Source organism: Chlorocebus sabaeus, chromosome 18 (assembly GCF_047675955.1).
Source record: "Chlorocebus sabaeus isolate Y175 chromosome 18, mChlSab1.0.hap1, whole genome shotgun sequence".
Classification (NCBI taxonomy): Eukaryota; Metazoa; Chordata; class Mammalia; order Primates; family Cercopithecidae; genus Chlorocebus; species Chlorocebus sabaeus.
The window spans coordinates 24,404,262-24,423,970 of record NC_132921.1 but is presented as its reverse complement, the minus strand read 5'-3'; the positions used below and the strand labels follow the sequence as shown (position 1 = coordinate 24,423,970).

The window sequence follows — 19,709 nt, the reverse complement described above, 5'->3', positions numbered from 1 at the left end:
ACACTGTCTCAGCAACAACAAAAAAGCAAAGCTACCATCCTGCCTTAACCCTATTGCCTTTGTTTGCTATCTGTAGTCCACATCCAGCCTTTCGTTCCTGGTCTTGCCTCCGTCTCCAGACTTTGTTTACCACTTTAAAACATTTGTCTACAGGAAAATCTCCCTCAATAGATGGTATGGGAGGTAAGACCCCTGTGGTCTTACATTCTCATAATAAAATGGAATAGAGATTTAAATACGGTTAACATTTAGTAAAGTTTTCTTTGATGTAAGAAATTACCGGGATAATTCTGTTTTATTTTCTACCCTTCCCCCTCATCCCTTCAGCCTGTTGAAGCCTACTGGATAAGTAAATAATTTATACATTTCCGTGCTTTTTATCTGCATATGATTTATATAAATATTCATTTTGCTTCAGTTTGTTCAGTAAAGGCCTCTGGGTAAAGAATTCCAAATTGTATAAAGACATATAAGATTTAATATGCATCTCAACTTTTAAAAGTTTCTCTTTTTGGATATATCTAGTGATGATAAAGGTAAACAGGTGTTTGAAAACATACTGTTGTGAAGTACCAACCTGGCAGAAAACCTGTAGCATTTATAACGAGAACATAATCCAATTGAATTTGTAATTAGCACTTTTGAAATGTGCTCATTATTATTGTTATTATTAGCTACAAAACGATGCAGCTTTGGCTCACACCCATTGGAATTTTAGGGTGTGATTCTAGCCAAAAGCAGTCAGTATAGAACTCAATAAAAGAACTATGTTGCAGATTTTATAGAAGTTTTTTCATGTTAAATATCCAATGGGGGCTATCAATTAGATGTAAATTATTTACTGTGTCAAAGAAAATTTTCACTTTTGGAGATGCAGATTTTTATGAGACATAACCTAATGATTTGAGAAAAGTTAATACACCCACGCTTGGAATCTACTTGGGAAGTAATCCCGGAAAAAAGGAATAGTCATGGTTGAAGAGACATATCACAATGGAGTGGAGACAAGTTTAGAATTCAGAGACTTGTTTTTATTGAGCTTCTAAAGGAAGCTACTCTCAGCACTTCCGAGGCCCTAGAAGGGTCTGACTGACTTTATCCCTGGTAACTCCTATAGGAAAAGATTGGATTCCCAACCAGCTTGTAGTTCCCTTCATTAACAAATATTTATTGAATCACAGTGCGCTGCATTCAGGGCTGCTGAAGAAATAGGAATGATTTAGTAAACTGGATATATAAAAATAGGAGGGGATCTTGGGGACAATTACAAAGCAACGTGTTAAGAGAAAAAGCAATAATTGTGAGCTCAGTGCTAATTATTAAGGGAAGGACCCAGAAAAGGTAATAAGGTATGGGGCAGTTAGTGAGGAAGAGATTTATGGAGAAGGTTCTTTTTGATTCAGATTCAAAATAACACCTTTACCTTATTGGTAGGATGGTTAGGAGATGCTCTTTCAATAAGAGAACTGACACAAGTAAGGCATGGACTTGTTATCATTTGAGCCTTGGGATGTCGAACCTGTTGATTTGATTAGAAAAAAAGAACTTGCTAGGCACTGTGCTTGGCAAATGGTCAATAAGTGTTTGTAGCTGCCCAATAATAGTAGACACTCAAAAAGTATTTGAAGGTGCTCAATAAATATTAGAAAGTCAATGACTTTGACTTTCCTGTCACTCATATGCCAGGAGGGTGTATAAATAACACACTAAGAAAATCTGACTTAATGCTTCACAATGATTTAGTCCAGCTCCAGACAAGATGTACCCATTTAGTTGCAGTCCTCCATGGACCTTACTCCAGTCCAACTCCACTCACTTATATTACCCCATTGACTCTGTATATCTTTGATTGTATGATTCTAGGTCTGGGTAGAGTGGACAGACTGTATGATCTAAGCTTACCCATATGATCATAAGCCTAGATCTTGGGAACACAATGACATTTTCAAAAGAAAATAAAATAAGCACTTATGGAGGCTGCCTTGCCTTTCAGATAACCTCTTGAAACCAACCCAATAGTCCCATAGGCAGCTTTTTTCTTTTCCTATAGTAACATAGAAATGGACCCTTCTAGTCTTAAAGTTTGAAACTTACATTTGTTTTATCTGAGTTTCTTCATAAGGAAAGGCCCCTCAGGCCTTTCAAAAAGTGTCAAAGAACAGAAACTCATCATATAACTGTATCCAGCCAATGGGATGCCAGAGCCCTCATTCATCAAGATTGCCTCAAGACCCCTCCCTAGTTCCTGTTTTCCCATGCATAGTTACATTTCTTCCCTGCTGTAGAAACCTTTACTTTTAGTTGTTTAGGGAGATGGGTTTGAAACTGATCTCCCATTTCCTTGGCTGCAGCACTCAATGAAAGCCTTCTTTGGCAATACTCATTGTGTCAGTCATTGGCTTTCTGTGCCAGGGAACAGCAGGACCTAGATCGAATCCCTGGCATTTCAGGTACACTCTTGCCTCAGTCTCAGAGGTGGTCCCCTGCGTGCCATATCTCTGCAGAGTGATTTTTTCCTCTCATCTGACCCACCATAGTTCTTCTCTTTCTTCAACAAACAGTTACTGAACGATTATTTACCAAGTTCATTCCTAGAAAACAAACAACACAATGGAAACTTCAGGGGTTTCGGAGTTTTAAGAGGTGAGCCAGTGGAGGGATCATGTCTGTGAAGAGCTTCCTTGTACTGATCTCTCCCCAGAGATTCTGATTTAATTGGCCTGATGTGGAGTAGGCTGCTTACACTTGTTCCCCATCGCAGGTAATTATAATCTGCAGCCACAGTAGAGAATCATTGTGGTTCTCAAGAGTGGTCTTCAGACCAGCAGCAACAGCGTCTCCTGATAACTTGTTAGAAATGGAGATTCTCAGGCCCCACCCAAGACCTACTGAATCAGAAGCTCTGTGCAGCAGGGGGAAATAAAAAACAGTGCTATATGTTGTCAGAGACCTTGCAGGTGATTCTGATGAACACTCAAGTTTGAGGATTATTGAGCTAGGGAAATTAGTTCTGTATTGAGATACTAAAGAAGACTCCCAGGTACCCTCTCTGATACCATTTTCTCCATCAAATCCTAATCTTATTCCTTACTATTTTAATGATCTCTTTAGAACATAATTTATTTCCTATTTTTCTCCCTCCTGTTTATTTCCATACCGTATATATATTAAGGGTTTGCGGGATGCCAGCTTAATTCAATCCCAACTCACCCAATCTTGTCATAGGCATGTTATGGGATTGTGATTACTGAAGGCTGAGAAGGGTAGGGGAGAGGGAAAGATAGAATGAGGCCGGTTAAAAGACACACAATTACAGCTAGATAGGGCGAAAAAGCTTTAGTGTTCTATAGCACTATAGGGTGACTATGGTTAACAATAATTTATTGTATATTTTCAGATAGCTAGAAGAGAGGATTTTAAATGTTCCCAGTGCAAAACAATGATAAATATTTCAGGTGATAGAAAGGCTAATTATCCTGATTTGATTGTTACACATTGTGTGTATCAAAATACTACTCTGTAGCCCATAAATATGTACAATTATTATATGTCAATTAAAAACATGTTTAAAAGAAAGCTCAAAAAAGTGAAAGTACAAGACAGAGTTCCTGGAGCCTTTGAGGAGTTAGGAAATGGAAACCAGGGCACCGTCACAGGCAATGTGCTGATAGGCACTGCAGGAGCTCCAGGGAAGAATGGAAACTATATGGGAAATATGGGAAAAGCAATCCTGGACAGCTTCAAGGAGCAAGGCAAACTTGAGCGGAGCCTTCAAGCATGGGTAGAATTTGGACTTAAGGAAGGACAGAGGGAATATTAAAAGCAAAGAAGCTCTTTATGACTACCAATGAAGACATTAGCCTGACCACAGAGGAGGAGACAGAGCTGAGAGATGAATCAGCCTCCCCCATGGAGAACTCTGAGATATCTCATAGCTCATTGACATCTTAGAATACAAGTCAAAAAGGTAGATTTTTATTTCACTTACTGTAAATGTGAGTTAGAGCAAATAGGCTCCTGATGGTTAGCTGGGCTGGCTACTTTAGCCTTGTAGGAGGCAGTGTACTACAAAGGCAGTAGATGTTTGGGAGTCAGGTGTATAACTTTGGCTTCACTACCTACTGGATGTGAGGCTTAACCTCTCTGAGTTTCAGTTTCCTCTTCTGTACAGTAGGGTTAATACATTTTTCCCTAGGTAATTTCTAACTTTTATATAAACTCACAAATGTAAAAGAAAAAACTATATGGTAGGATATCTCTAGGCAAATCAAGGTATGTTATGGTCCCTCTTGCCCTCCTTTGACTAAATGGAATCAATTATTGCATTGGATGAGAAGGGAAGCAGTTCTGGTTAAGAGTGAACACTGTGAATTTGGAGGATGTGTGCTGGACCTCAGCCCTACCTCTAACACATTGGGTAACCTTGGCCACACAACGTGACCTCCCAGAACTTCAATTCCCTCTGTCATAATCTGGAATAATGATATCAATCAAGTGAAGCGGCTACCACAGGGTCTGGAACATAGTAAGCCCTCAATAGGTTCTAGTAATTATTAAAAAAGGAAAGGCTGTCTGCTTCTAAGATACAGTGCAACCAGGTGATCTCAGAAGGGGGTTTGTGCCTCTCTATGAAGGAAGTCTCATTGTGGACATCTGGGAGCAGGTTAAGTTCTTCAACTCTGCTTCCTTCACCTCTTTCAAAGCAACCCCTCCCGCATTCTTCCCGTTAGAAACTGCAATCTGTTTTTCAGAAGAGCGGTCAATTATTGACTCAATATTAGAAATGCTGCTCAGACTACATAATGGCTGACCTGGGAATATCTCTTTCAGTTAAATTAACACCTACAAAAGGCTCCAGGCTTGCCACCAAACCACTTTAATTTTCTTCCTAACACCCAGGTCTGTGAGAAAGGAAAATGGTCAGAAGTCAAAAGAGAAATCTCATCTCCAAAGTGTCCCCTCTTTCCACCCACCCCCAAATCCCTCCTATAGCCCCAATCCTCATTTCGATTACATCCAAAACCTTAAATGGAAGAATCCAATTAGCTGTCACATTTTACAGCTAATTTACAAATCTCTTAAAAGTTCCAAGTTTAGCTTTCACATTGTTCCTTGTACACCATAAAAATAAAGACACTGAGAAGCCTTTGGGTCCTTGCTCTGCTGAAGCACTTCCTTTCCATATTTTTTGCTTCTCATTTTACCTCTGATTACTTTACACGAAGCTGTAGCTCTCAGGACGACTGCACACCCACTGTAAACCTCTATTATTGATCATGTACTTACATGGTTGGTGGCGTTTTATGTAAGAGGAATAAATGATATAGTTGTTTCTATCCATTAAACTATACTGTTATCAAGGGATTGAGAAACTGCCCTGAACATGGCAATTATTTTCAGAGGTTCTGTAATGTTTAAATATAACTGCCTAGTAATCTTATATTTACTGTGTGGTGGCAAAGTACAGCTAGCTTCATGTTTGCACCTTATAAAACGTAAGGACATTTAGCGTGCTTAATTCTCTGTTGTCTTCCTTCTCCTGGCCTTTCTCTTTCCCCAATGCTATATCCCCAGGCATGGGACTATGAGACTTCTAGATACTTCCCAAGTACTGTAATTTTTTTCCCATACTAACTCATCCTTGGAGATCAGTAATTTCCTACTTAGTATGATGTGGGGCTTCCCAGACTCTGGCCATGGGGAAAGGAGAGCTGGGGTCTCTGAGGCACAAAAGACTTTGCATGATTAGTAGAGCTCTGAGAATCAAGGAAATATGCCTGACGAGCAAACACCCCAGCCCAGAGGAAGCTTAATTATAGTTGAGGGAAACTAGTCCTTCCTTAGTGGCAGTCGCCTCTGCCCACGTGCTTGCACATGCGTGTGCACACGCAAGCACGAGCAAACACTCATGTATCGTCCATATGTGAATTCTTTTTGGAAGCTCATTTGCTTCCTCTCACTTCCTCCCCTTACTGGGTCCTAACACTGGCACATTTAAACCCTATCCTTTCTATCTTCAGCTCCCCAGACAAGCCTAATCTGACCTTGCTTTAATTTTTTAAGCCACTGGTGGAGAAAACCTTGAAACTTTTCAAGACCAAATATAACCAAATGATCCAAATAAAATAACTGGGAGCTTGCCAAAATGAGGCCAGGAGCCTTTTAAACTTTTTACTAAAGTAGAATAGAGCCTGGGATTTTTAGACGTTTTCTGTTTCTCTTCGAAGCTGCCAAGAATTTGCATGTGAGGTTTTAAATGTGCTTCTACTACCGACTTGCAGGAAGAGATTTCTAGGCTTCTCATGCTACCTCTGATGATTGCAATATAGAATCCAAATGTTTGATTCTTTCTTTCTATAGGACTTGACTTTTCCAACCTGTGAAGGAGGAAAAAACGGAAATAATATCTTATTCTATTCCCATAAACAAGATATACAAGGGGAGCCCAAAAGATTTGGTTTGGCTTAGGAGAAAGTCTGCTTAGGCTTCAGTGCATTTTAGAGCATCCTAAGGGTGCAGTCTTGTGCCTGCTTTTCCTCATTTGAGATTCAGGGTGTTCTGCCTGGCTGGCTTTCCAGCCCCTGGGAGGCCATGTGCTGCTGTTGGCCCACAGTTAGAGCACACGTACCTTCATTAGCCAAATCTTTGTTCCCCATTGTGCTTCTCTTCCTCCAACTTAGTAGAAAGCAGCTTTGCAATTTGCTTCTGTTTTTCACGTGCTGACTTAGAGGAGCAGGACAGAGTCTTAGGTAAGCATATGGACTCTGGAGTCAGCTGCTGGGGTTCCTGATCCTGCTCCTTTTTTTTTTTTTTTTTTTTTTTGAGACGGAGTCTAACTTCACTCTGTCTGCCAGTCTGGAGTGCAGTGGTATGATCTTGGCTCACGCAACCTCTGCCTCCCGGGTTCAAGCAATTCACTTGCCTCAGTCTCCCAAGCAGCTGGGATTACAGGTGCGCACCACCATGCCTGGCTAATTTTTGTATTTTCAGTAGAGACAGGGTTTTGCCATGTTGGCCAGGCTGGTCTCAAACTCCTGACCTCAGGCTCCTTTCTTTATTGAACATTTTATTGTAGAAAAGCCCCTTATCCTCTCTGTGTCTTAGCTTTCCCATTTGAATGTTGACGGTCCTGAAAACAGTGACTTCTAAGGGCCATTACTTGTGTGAGTTGATTGAATCAGCGTGGGAAAGGCTCAGAACACCACTTGCTCTGATTCCCGAAACTCTTTTTTAGACTGTCCTTTGCTCACCATGTCTAAATGGATTCTATCTCCACTTATCCATGTTTTTGATCTTGGTGACAGCCTCTCTTCGTAAACCTTGTCTTCTATGTGCTAAAACAATTGATTGAATCATAACAATGACAAGCAAAAAAGCAGTGAAGCCTTCTCCCTTAGAATTGGGGAGGTGCAGGGGCCAAGCGAAGTGGTCACTTGCTTGCATTTTTCATATTATTGTGCTCTTACGTGGATGTGGGTTGGTTTTTCAGAGTTGCCTTTCCTAGATACTACTTGGTTTCCTTTTTTTTTTCCCTTTATGCAACCCCACCCCCCAAGGAGCTTCTTACCATGAAGCTCCATGACAGTAGGGCAGACCTCAAAACACATGCTTTTGTTCAACACCCCCCCTACTTTTATTTTTGCTTTCATAAAGTCTATGAACATTTTCCAGGAGAATCCACCCACCCTGGTAGAGACCCTCAAGGGACCAGGAACACAGGATCCAAGGATAGGGCAGGAAAATTTCACCTCAATCCCTCTCCCAAAGTTCCCTATTTCTCTTGCCCTCTATTCTAACTGTAGGCCTGCTGAGGCTCCAGGGGTGGGATACTGCACTTAAAGCCTTTAAACCCATCAAGATTAAGGTCATTTTTTTTTTTTTTTTTTTTTTTTTTTTTTTTTTTTTGCTGGTCAGCTGAATTTTTCTCATTCTGTCTATGGGGTGGAGGTGGGGGAAAGAGGCTGTTTTCTAAAGGAGTGAAGGAATAAAAGAACAAGGGTGGGTATGGGAGAGTAAGGATAATTCCACTGTTGTCTCAGAGGGTTGAGTCTCAGGGCTGGTAAATTCTCAGATTCGACACTGTATTATGACATAGATCTGCTGTTATTTTTTCAGTCTCAGAGGAAACCTTGAGGAATCTCATTCCTGCAATTGTATTAAATTATCTGCCAATATTGTCTTTTCCACTCAAAGTACTTTCATTGAAACATTTGGCATGGGCTGCAGAAACAGCAAAATCTCTTTAAAAGCTATTGTTTCGTTGAATGTTTGGTTTACCTTTTGGTTCCACAATAAAATAACTTAATAAATTAAGGGTGAGTGGAATTGTTACTATAGCAATCCCCATAGTAACATCAAAATGCCACACACACTCGTGCTGCAAGCCCTGGGCTTTCTCCTAGTCCTCCCACATTTCAGGTTCAGCTTCCCAGGTTAAGCTCTGATGGCTTAAGATGTAAGGATATTATATTAAATCCATTTTATTTCCATCTCCAAGAGTTAATAGACTCACAAAATACCAAGAATTTTTATCCACTTCTATCCTTTGCAGAAAAGTCAGAAGTGAATTTTCTATGAGCTTGGCAGTATGTACAAACTGCTTGCATTTGAGTTGCTCTTCCAATTTTAGGTCTGTCCTTAAAAACAATAACAACAATAATCCCAGTCAAGGCATGAATTGCTCTTTGTTGATTTCCATAGTCTTACATAACTTACATGGAGCAGGACTAGGAGAGGAAACATCTTCAGAATGCAACACTGTGGGAACACACATGTTTTTAATCTCCTATTTTCCAGAAGATAGCCAGAAGGGATCCCCAAGAGGTCACTTGGAAAAGCCTTTTGCCACCTGGTAGAGTTATAAATCAATACTCTGATTAAGATTGCTGTTATTAGGTAGAATGAATGAGAGGCTACGGAAAAATTTAATGGGAGGCAAAAGCTGATATTGAACATCATGTCGTATCTTTATATAATAGGTGGTCATGCATACATGTTAATATGTATATCACTGTTTGTGCATATTTAGCACAAATTTATTAACCAGATGCTGAATATCAAATAGTAGATCTGTGTATCCTGTTTCTTAGCTCATTGTGTCTTGAATATTAATACTCTCACCCTAAAGGCAGAAACTACAATTGGAAAGCGACTGTGTTAAATTCAGAACCAGTGGGGCTATAAAGTTATGCAGCCTGGAAAACTCAGTGAGTTTATTTCCCAAGAAGAAAACTTCGCTAGATAGAGAGAAAGAAAATAAAAAACAAATCACCAGCCATAAACAACAGGCAATTCATAAAAGAAGAAATATGATCATTAGTAAACATGTGAAAAACATCTAATGTTACTACTAAGCAAAGAAATAGAAATAAAAACAAGCGTAGTAGGATGTGGAGGGGAGCTTCTACGGCTGCTCTGGAGTCAGCACTAGGCCCACAGCCAAAAACAACAGGTGCTAAGTGCTCGACGTGTAAAAGAACAGCCAGACCCCAACCCCACATCATCATTATATAAGCAGAGGACTGGGAAGGAGGCATGAGGGACACGACCAACCCTGGGAGTGGTCAGGCAGTGTGGAACTGTTACTCACCCAAGGTCACTCCCTTTTCTCCCAATGGGCAAGGGAGAGGCTGCCTACTGTCCCCCAGCAGAGGAGCTTCACAGATAGTCACCCATTGAGGTTGAAGTTGCAGACTGGTATTCACTTTCCTGGCTAGAACTCCGCTTCTGGAGGAACAGGCTTTCTGGTCTGCTGCTGTGCCTATCCAATTAAGGATGAGAAATGCAAGAAAGTTACAAGATGTGGTGGCCAAGGAGCAGCCTGCACTTCCACCAATGGGTATCCCCAAGGATGCACACATTTCTGGTGAGTCAAGAGGACACCAGAAACTGTAGCTAGTATTCACATGCTCAAAAAGCCTGCCCAATGGGTGAGATGATTCCAGTGATGGAGACTGAGAGGGATTTATAGAGATTGAGATTAAGCCTGATTTCCTGGAGCAAGGAAGTGTGTCAATGGGAGCTCTAAAAGGCCAAAAAGACTACATCACTCCTTGGAAGAACCAGAACCTGAATGCCTGCCATGCAGAGATATCAATGTCTGGTTAGTCAAAATGAGAAAAGTACTAACACCCCACAGGAAAAATATTGCTATTGTGTCCCTATAAGTAGAATGTACTGGCCATATTCCCTCACACTCCCTTTCTCTGATACAGTTGCTTCATGGATATAGCCACATTGAGTTGAGACTGCTCAACTAACCTGTCATATAATGATGAGATATTGTTTGCCTACTGAGCGGTCATTAACTCTTTAAATACCTAGATTTGTGAGGATATAGTGAAGGAAGACACACCTGCTGGTTCAAGTGTACCTTGGTTCATCTGTTCTGGAGGGAATTTTGTCAATTATGTGTTTAAAACCTCTTAAAAGTTGGCGTGCTATTTGATGTAGTGACTCCTCTTATATGAATATTCGCTAAAGATCTAATCAGAAAGAAGCACAAATATATTTAAACAAAAGGCGTTCATTGCATCCTTATTTATAAGAGTAAAAAGAGGAAACCTGAATTTCAAGTTGGAAATGACTACATAAGTTGTGGTGTATCGAAATAGTAAAATACATGCAACCATTAAAATTGTGCTTCAAAGACCATTTAATATTTTTGTGTAATGCTCATAGGGTGTTTAGTAAAAATCAAATAGGACAAAATCTGTCATACATAAAAAATAGAAAGGAAAAGTGAAAACGTATCTAGTAGCAGAAAACATGTATATATCTGGAAATCCCAAAAAACTCAATGGAAAAAGAACCACAAGTGGTAGAAGAATTTAGTAAAGTAGTAGATAGAAAAAATATCATCATAAACAACCTTCATATACAAACTAAAAGTAGTTAGAGCATATATGGAAGATTTATTTAAGATAGTAGTAATGATAAACCTAAGCATAAAAAGAAACAAAAATTGTACAAAATCTATGTGAAGAAAGCTAAAAACACTCTTGAAGAATGTAAATGTTGACTTGAAGAAATGGAAAGTCATGCCACTTTTGTGGATAGACAACAGTCAGTTCTCCTTTAGTTAATTTATAAATGTAATGTCATTCAAAAATGCCATTTAGAAGAAAAAATAAGCTAGAGTAGTCAGGAGTTCTTGTAAAAGAGGAGCAATGAGTTTGGGAGGGGTTGGCTATATCAGATATTAAATACATTATAAAGCCTTTATAATTAATACAGAAGGATATACACACACCAATAGATAGATCAATGAATAGAAACTCCAGAAATAGACCCAATTGCGTACGGAAATTTAATACACAATAAAGGTGACATTTCAAATTGGTGGTGAAAAGATGGACTTTTAAATAAGTGGTGTTGGGATAAGTGAATAGCCATATGGAAAAAGATAAAATTGGATCCATTTCTCACATTGTAAGCCAGGATAAATTCCAAAAGACTCGGAGATCTAAATGTGAAATAAATGAAACTATACATGTTTGAAGAGAAGACATGGATATTTTCCTCCAGTAGCTAGGATGAGGAAAACCTCATCCTACTTATCAAAATCCAGAAGCATTAAGGAAAAAGTTAAACTTGATGGCATTTAAAAAATACGTTTGCAAGGAGAAAATACTCTAAGCAATGTAAAAAAATGACGAATGGAAAAAACTGCAACTTTTATCACAAAGGTTGAACATGCCTAATATATAAAGAGCTTCTAAAAATAGAGAAGAAAAAGACTGCAACTTGGTAGATAAATGGGCTAGGGAAATGAACAGACTGTTTCTTAAAAAAGAAAAGCAAATGGCTCCTAATTATAATATGCTTAGCCTTGTTCCTAATAAGAGAAAAGCAAAATATAATATCCTGACCATTTCTCACATACCAGATTGGCAAAAATCCAGAAGTTTGGAAAATATACTCAGTTGGCAAAGTTGTGGGAGAGTCAGGCACTCTCTTACACTGCTAGTGGGAAGCAAAATGATACCACATCTGTGGAAGGGAATTTGGCAACATCTAGCCAACTTACATTTACTCACTTTCTAAGACTCTATCATAAGGACACACTGGCAGACGTGAAAAGAGAAATGCCGCCCAAATACATTCTATATTCACTGCAGCCCAATTGTAATAGTAAAAGATCAGAAATAAACCAAATATTCACCCAGAGGGACCTGTTTAAATAAACAATTGCTAAATCCACATGACAAAATACTATGCAGCTGTAAAGAGGATTTAAAAATCTCTACAAAACTGCATTGGAACAATCCCAAGGGAAAAAGCAAGGAGGAGAAAGTGTTTATATTATAAAACCATTTATCTAAGAAAGGGGAAATGCTAATATATACACATATTTGAATAATTGTATTTAAGAAAATTAATGAGAGAATAAACTTTAAAAGGTATTTATCTGTAAGGATGGTAAGCAAACAAGGTAGAGGTGGCTGGGTATGAGCTTGGCTTATCGGATTATATCTTGTTTTGTTAAAGGGACTTTTGGAAACTTAAAATATGTTTACACAATTATAGAAAAGTGTTTTTAAAAAGTGATCATTAAAAATCTAAAGCAAAATAAAAAAAAAACTAGTTTTTGAGTTGATAGCCTAAATATACAAAAAGGAATTATTTCAAATGATGTTAAAACTCGAGAATGTATTTGTTCATCCCTAGGGTGATACTGTTCGAGAACAAAAAGAACAGCAAAAGAATGCTAAACTGTTTTATGTAATTACGTTAGTGATGATAATATTGATACTGTTTTTCTGTGATTGTATTTTGTATACTTACAGGATAAAGTATCCTATTGACCAAATTATTGTTGCTGTATTTTATCTTAAAAATATTTTCCAGGTCTGTATGATAAAAAGTACTAGAAGTGGGAGAATGTCAACACAATAGCAATTGGTACTCTTAACACACAGATTGTGGTTTCTAAATATCATACTGAAATAAACAGAACACGATTTCATGTCTAGGGTAGAAAATAAACAATATGAATCTGGAACATTTTGCCATTCTGGAGAGCAATGATGCTATCAAGGATAATGGTCATGTTAAAAGGACTCAGGAGACAACTTTGAGAAATTCCTCTGGCCAAACATGGGGCAGTTGAGTATCACTAAGAATAAGAGGTGCAACCATTGAAAACACACAAAAACATATTTACATCTATAAGTTCACAATGATATTGAAAACAAAAGAGAAGAAAACAAAAATTCATTGGAATCCCCCTTTGGAGGATTCTATGGAGTCGGTCCAATATTTTGAAAACTGAAAAATGAAAGGAAAGAATCAGCATTTATCTTGCTTTCCTATATGAAATTCATCTCAAAGTCATTAGATAGATGATTACAATGTTTTCTTTTAAAGAAACATTTAAACTATATATAAAAAAAGAAATTATAAAATTAGAATATCACCATTTGGTAACCATTAATGGATTGGGCAATGATCATCAATGGTTATTAATATTACAAAAAAAAAGAGAAACAAGACATTATATGCCTGTCCATAAGAGTGCTGCACAATACTTCCTATAAAGTGTTCCAGACAAAAATCAGAACTCACATAGGATCAAGACCCAGGGATTCTTCACTTGTTTGTGCTCCAAATGGCTTGGGCAAGCTAGTGAGTTCAGTTAAACCCCTTTTGATAATAATATTTCAAAGACATAAAATAAAACACAAAAGTTGTTAAGGGTATTAGTCCATTTCACACTGCTAAAAGGAATACTCAAAACCGGCTAATTTATAAAAGGAAGAGGTTTAACTGACTCACAGTTCCGTCTGACTGGGGAGGTCTCAGGAAACTTACGATCATGACAGAAGGTGAGGAAGAAGCAAGTACCTTCTTCACAAGGTAGCAGGAAAGAGAGAGACAGAGAGAAGGAGGGACTACCATACACTATAAAACCATCACATCTCATGAGAACTCACTCAGTATCATGAAAACAGGATGGGGGAAACTGCCCCCATGATCCAATTGCCTCCCACCAGGTCCCTCCCTCAACACCTGGGGATTATGGGGATTAAAATTCGAGATGATATTTGGGTGAGAACACAGAGTCAAACCCTGTCAGTAACTAAACTCGATTATGTTAAATACAGTTACTCAAATAATAGAAAAAAAAAATGTGTGTGCATGTGTATGCACCCATATATATGATACACACATTCAGACAAACACACACAATATGTTGGGGCTTCTTCATCAACATATTCAATAATAAGATCTACAGGCAGGTCCAATAGCTGTAATAATTTTGAAGTCATGGTAAGATGAAACAATATTTAGGTATATTATGCAACAGCTGGAATATGATAGGAAAATAGGATTTCTATTGATGGCAAAGTCACATATACTATTAAAATTATTGTTATTTTAATTGAAGAGCATACTAAATTTTAGTTGCAAGTTAGTAAAAATACATATGTCATTTTTTCCCCAAGTGTGTCCCTGAATTATATTCACGAATTGTTTGCGGGCTGCAGACCACAGATTATTAGTTCTAACTGCAAACTTACAGGAAACACAGGGGACAGCAGAACATGTTAAATGATACCCTGATGATTTAATTTATCAAAATCCAAGCTGTGGGAAACTATGACAGACAAATAATCTGGTTTCTTCAACAAATACATAGTAAGGGAAAACTATTGGATACAAAATCTTAGAGATTTAAACAGACTTAGGGAAATACAATCAATTGTAATCTAAGAACAGGATCTTGATACAAGCAAACACACTGTAAAAGATTACAAAACAATTGATAATATTTAAACACTAACTAGATATGAATAATACAACTACAATTTTGTTATTATTGTTATTATTATTATTATTATTTTGAGACAGAGTCTTGCTCTCTTGCCCAGGCTGGAGTGCAGTGGCTCACTGCAACTTCTGCCTCCTAGGTTCAAGCAATCCTCCTGCCTCAGCCTCCTGAGTATCTGGGAATACAGGTGTACCACCACATCTGGCTAATGTTTGCATTTTTAGTGGAGACGGAGTTTCAGCATGTTGACCAGGCTGGTCTGGAACTCCTGACCTCAGGTGATGTGCCCGCCTTGGCCTTCCAAAGTGCTGGGATTACAGTTGTGAGCCACCATGCCCAGCCTTAATTTTGTTAGTTTTTTAAAATTGTGATGGTGGTATTTTAAAAGTGTTATTACATTTTAGAGACACATACTGAAATATGTAATGATGAAATTATATAATGCTGGAGAACAAGGATAGGGTTCTAATCTTTTTATGTTGTTCTTTACATTTTTTGTGTTTTACAAATTTCCCACACTGATTGAGTAGTCTTTTAAAATCATCAAAATGGTTATACATATTAAAACATATGTGTGTGTGTATATATGTGTGTATATGTGTGTGTATATATATGCGTGTGTATATATACACATACACACACATATATCTCAAAGGCATGAACTAAGGTCATAACAATATATAATTTGAACTTTTGGTAACCTCCAGACATGCAACTAAATGTAGCAGGGAGAAGTGAGGGAGCTCTTGAGAGAGAACTTAACCTGGTGGAAGATAGAATCAGAAAAAAAGCCTGGCTCTTGGAGAGAGAAGGTTTCCATGTGGAGACAGCATGAATGTTGTGACTCAGATTTGTATTTGTCTCTGGCCCAACTCAGTATGGATCGATGTCTGATTCCTGTAGGGTGGAAGGTGATTAAGGAGAGTGGACGTAAGAGGAGGTGTAGGTAGGTGGCCTGAGAATTCCAGAGAACATGGCGCCTACCATTTTGGACCCTCAAAGACTCCAGTGCTTCTACAGCATTGGAATCTGTAAGGAAACTTGAGGGAGACAGCTGCAGGCTGTGAACTCTGGAGGATGCACTGTGAAAATTGCCAGAGAGGTGCAAGAAGAAATCAAGAGGAAGGCTCCATGTAGTAGCCAAGAAAACTTGTCTATGAGCGTATGCAAAATCTTGTCTGGGTGAGAGCTTTGCAACAATTGGAGGTTTTGTAATTGAAGATGAATGTGATGAGAGGTCTACAGATAAGATCTCATGGCAGATGAGAGGACTTGTATGTGCTTTAATGCTCTTACGACATATAGGTTGTAACTCTTAATTCTGTAATTAATCTGTAAACTTATTGAATTACATAGAAAGTAGAAAATCCCTTCGTTTTAAATCAGCTGGCTCTGCCATAACAAAATTCCACAGACTGAGTAACTTAACAGAAATTTATTTCTCACAGTTCTGGAGGTGGAGAAGTCCAAGTGTCAGCCAACTTAGTTTCTGGTGTGGGCTGTCTTCCTAGCGTGTAGACAGCTGCGTTCTTGCTGTGTCTTCACGTTGCAGACAGAGAGAGCTCTGATGTTCATTCTTCTTCTTACAAGGAACCAGCCTGTGAGATTGGGGTTCTACCATTATGACCTCATTTAACTTCAATTACCTCCTAAAGGATTATCTCCAAACACAGTCACATTAGGGGTTAGGGCTTTAACATGGGAATTTGGGAGAGGCACAATTCAGTCCAGGTACCCTTCAAGAGCTCAGCATACAGCAAGTGAATAATAAGTGCAAATGGTAAATTTTTACTTATTCATAGCAAAGTCATATCACCTGCATGACAAGGGGGTTTGCCCCAGAGAAATATGACAAGGGTGCAGTGCAGTGGCTCATACCTATGATCCCATCACTTTGGGAGGCCAAAGTAGGAGGATTGTTTGAACCCAGGAGTTCAAGACCAGCCTGGACAATATAGTGAGACCCTATCTCTAAAAAAAAAAAAAAAAAAAAAAAAAATTGATTGGGTGTGATGGCACATGCCTGTGGTCCCAGTTACTTGGGAAGCTGAGGTGTGAGGACCACTTGAACCCAAGAGGTTAAGGCTGCAATGAGCCACTCTTGTGCTGCCGTACACAAGCCTGGGTGACTGGGTGACAGAGCAAGACTGTGTCTCCAAAAAAAAAGTATGACAAGAAACAGAGGCTTAGAGAAACTCAGTTATAAGGAGGAATCCTTGAAATAGGGGATGGAGAAAAACTGCATAGAACAACATGCGTTCTTATCCCAAATAGCCTGCCTACTGCCTCCTAAAACTTCTGGAGAGAAATTTGGGTTCTGAGTGGGTAATGAAACATAAAAGGGAAAAATTTCTAAATTTAAAAATATCATTAGCAGCCACAAAATCAACAACTCCATCACCTCAAAGACATCCTTGCTAAAATAAGCTAAGATCCTTATGCAAAATACTACCAATTACCTGTAAGTAAATAGTCTGTCCTCTACATGGCAGAGGTGTGATTGCTCTGAAATAATAGACTCTCCTCTGGAAGTGGTCAGGAGCAGGACCACTGGGAATAGAGGCCCAGGTCATGGGACTGGATGAGTACTTGGTGACTTTCTGCCCAGCAATGGAGCTTCTGCTTCTTCTCTTGGTTTCTTCTGGGGTTAAAATCACTGGCTGCTTAGAGGGCAAAGTGGAGACTGGGACAGATTGGTCTGGGGAGAGAAATAACATAGGTATGAGAAGCAGGACAGGGATACATGATGCTCTATATCCAGAAACACTAGCACTTGTATCACAACATATTCAAGTGTTAAATGGACCTAGTTTAACAAGTATTTATGGAGTGCTTCCCTTATGCCAAGCTCCGTTCTAGGCTCCAGGGATGTAGGGATGAGCAATACAGCCAAAAATTCTCATCCTTCTGGTGCTTACCTTCTAGACTACTTCTTTACTGTTCAGTTATAATTTTGCTACCAAGTCTTGGAAATATGCTAGAACTCAACCCAGTTACCCATGAGGCTCACCTGAAGACTGTAATTGTTTCTTTCCGCAATTGCTTTTTTAAGTTCTCCAGAACTTAAAGTTGACCCCATAGCAAATGGCTGACATTTTTGGCTCCACCCTTGTAAGTCAAGTATCAGTCATCATTAGCCACATTCACTTTGTAAACTCATCAGTTTTCAATTTATACAGGTGCAAAAGCAACATTCTCATAGGCATAGGTGTATTCATTTTCTTTGTTTGTTAACCTTGCCTACATTTGGAAGGGTTCAAGATGATTATTTTACAACCTGTTTACATACACTCCTTTGCTGGGATGCAACATGCCAAGTCTCGTCCAGGATCAGATGCTCACAGAGCCCCCTGGAAAGCCTGAGTCCTGTGTTTATAACAGGAAGCATTGACCGCAAATACACTGAAGCCACACTACAAACATCCTCGGAGCTGTCCTCAGGGTTCTTGTCAGAGCTTTTGTATAAATGAGACTGCCTTATAACTATCTCCTTTACTTCCAGAAATAATCATGAGGCCCAAAACACTTCCTGAATGAGAAAACCTTCACTGAATTCTGTTCTGTGGTGCATGGTATGGTTACAGTATATTAGGATCTGGTGGAAATTGCAGAATTTATTGCCTATTTTTGTTTTGCTGCTTAATGGGATGTTTTGTACATAATAGGTTGAATCAAAGAATATGTAAATATAGTAGATTCTTATTATTCATGATAGTTATAAAGTCCACAAACACTGAATCAGCAAATGCCGAGTCATTGCTCTTAGGAGAAATACAGGGTTAAATTCCTGAAAGCTTCTGTTTACAACATTTTTGTCCACCAGTCAATACGTAACCTTGCTTCATGTGTGTTTCTGTTTAAAGACACCATATTTAATATATATTGTTGACTCGTTAATATTGAACTCATAACTCAATAACATTATAGCATTATAACTCATTCCTAAAGGATGCTTATCTAACACATATTTTCTCCATTAGATACATCCCAGCCTTCCTTCACATGGGAACACTACATAGCACTTCAGCAGTATGTTTAGGGACCATTTTAAACAGCAAAATCATCAACAGGAAGCAGAAAATTATAAAAAAATGTGTCACTAAATAGACCATGTAAAGGACACATGTTTATAGTGAGAAAGCTGAAACAAGAAAGGGAAGTATCATCTTATTTGATCCAGCTAGAAACGTGAGTGTGAGAACTCAAATTTTTCACTGCTCTGGCCATGTTCATGAGTAATTGTGAAAGTATCCCCCATATTGATTTTGGGATTAGAAATAAATTTTAGCAAGTAGGCAAATCCCCAAATAGGAAATCCGTGATTTGTGAGGATCAACTGCCTGTAAATGTAGGTGACTCTACCACACAACACTTGAGGGCAAGGAATGGCACATGTGGAGTTTCTAGTCCTTATGAAATTAAATTTGCCCTGAGCAACCACATATCTGACTAGTGAAACTAGTTTCACAAACCTTTAAAAAGATATTGATTTTGTGTGTGTGCTGGGAGAAAAATCAAGGGACATTTCCTTCCTTAGAGTCACCATTATTTCTGTTGTCCCTTTAGTCAAGTGCTGGTATTCTAGCAACACTCAGGCAGCTGCTCCAGGAGGCTGCAGAGGGGTCCTTCTCAGCAGCCAACAAAACTGGCTATGGTCACGCCCATTGGGAAGCTCATTGCTGCCTTCAAGGTCAGTGCTGTGCATGTGTCCAGTGTCTACCTCTCAGCACCCCATAGCAGTTCCTCACTGGAGAGTGGCCCACAATGTGGCCCATTGCTGGAAAGTCTATGGCTTCTCTGTGCTGGAGGAATTCTAAGGAATCTCTGTCTTTCCGGTGGATATAGTTGTTCCTATCCAGTTTCATCCCCAAAACGCCAACGTTCTGCCTCTCCTTACCCAACTTAATGACACTCAAGGTCCAAAGGAGAGTGGGAT

General features: G+C 38.9%; 1 long non-coding RNA gene across 1 annotated transcript in view; it reads left to right on the top strand.

Moving 5' to 3' along the window:
* The window catches only part of LOC119620479 (uncharacterized), a 52,927-nt gene that overhangs the window by 15,726 nt on the left and 17,492 nt on the right, over positions 1-19,709 (top strand). The gene's annotated exons all lie outside the window — the stretch shown is intronic.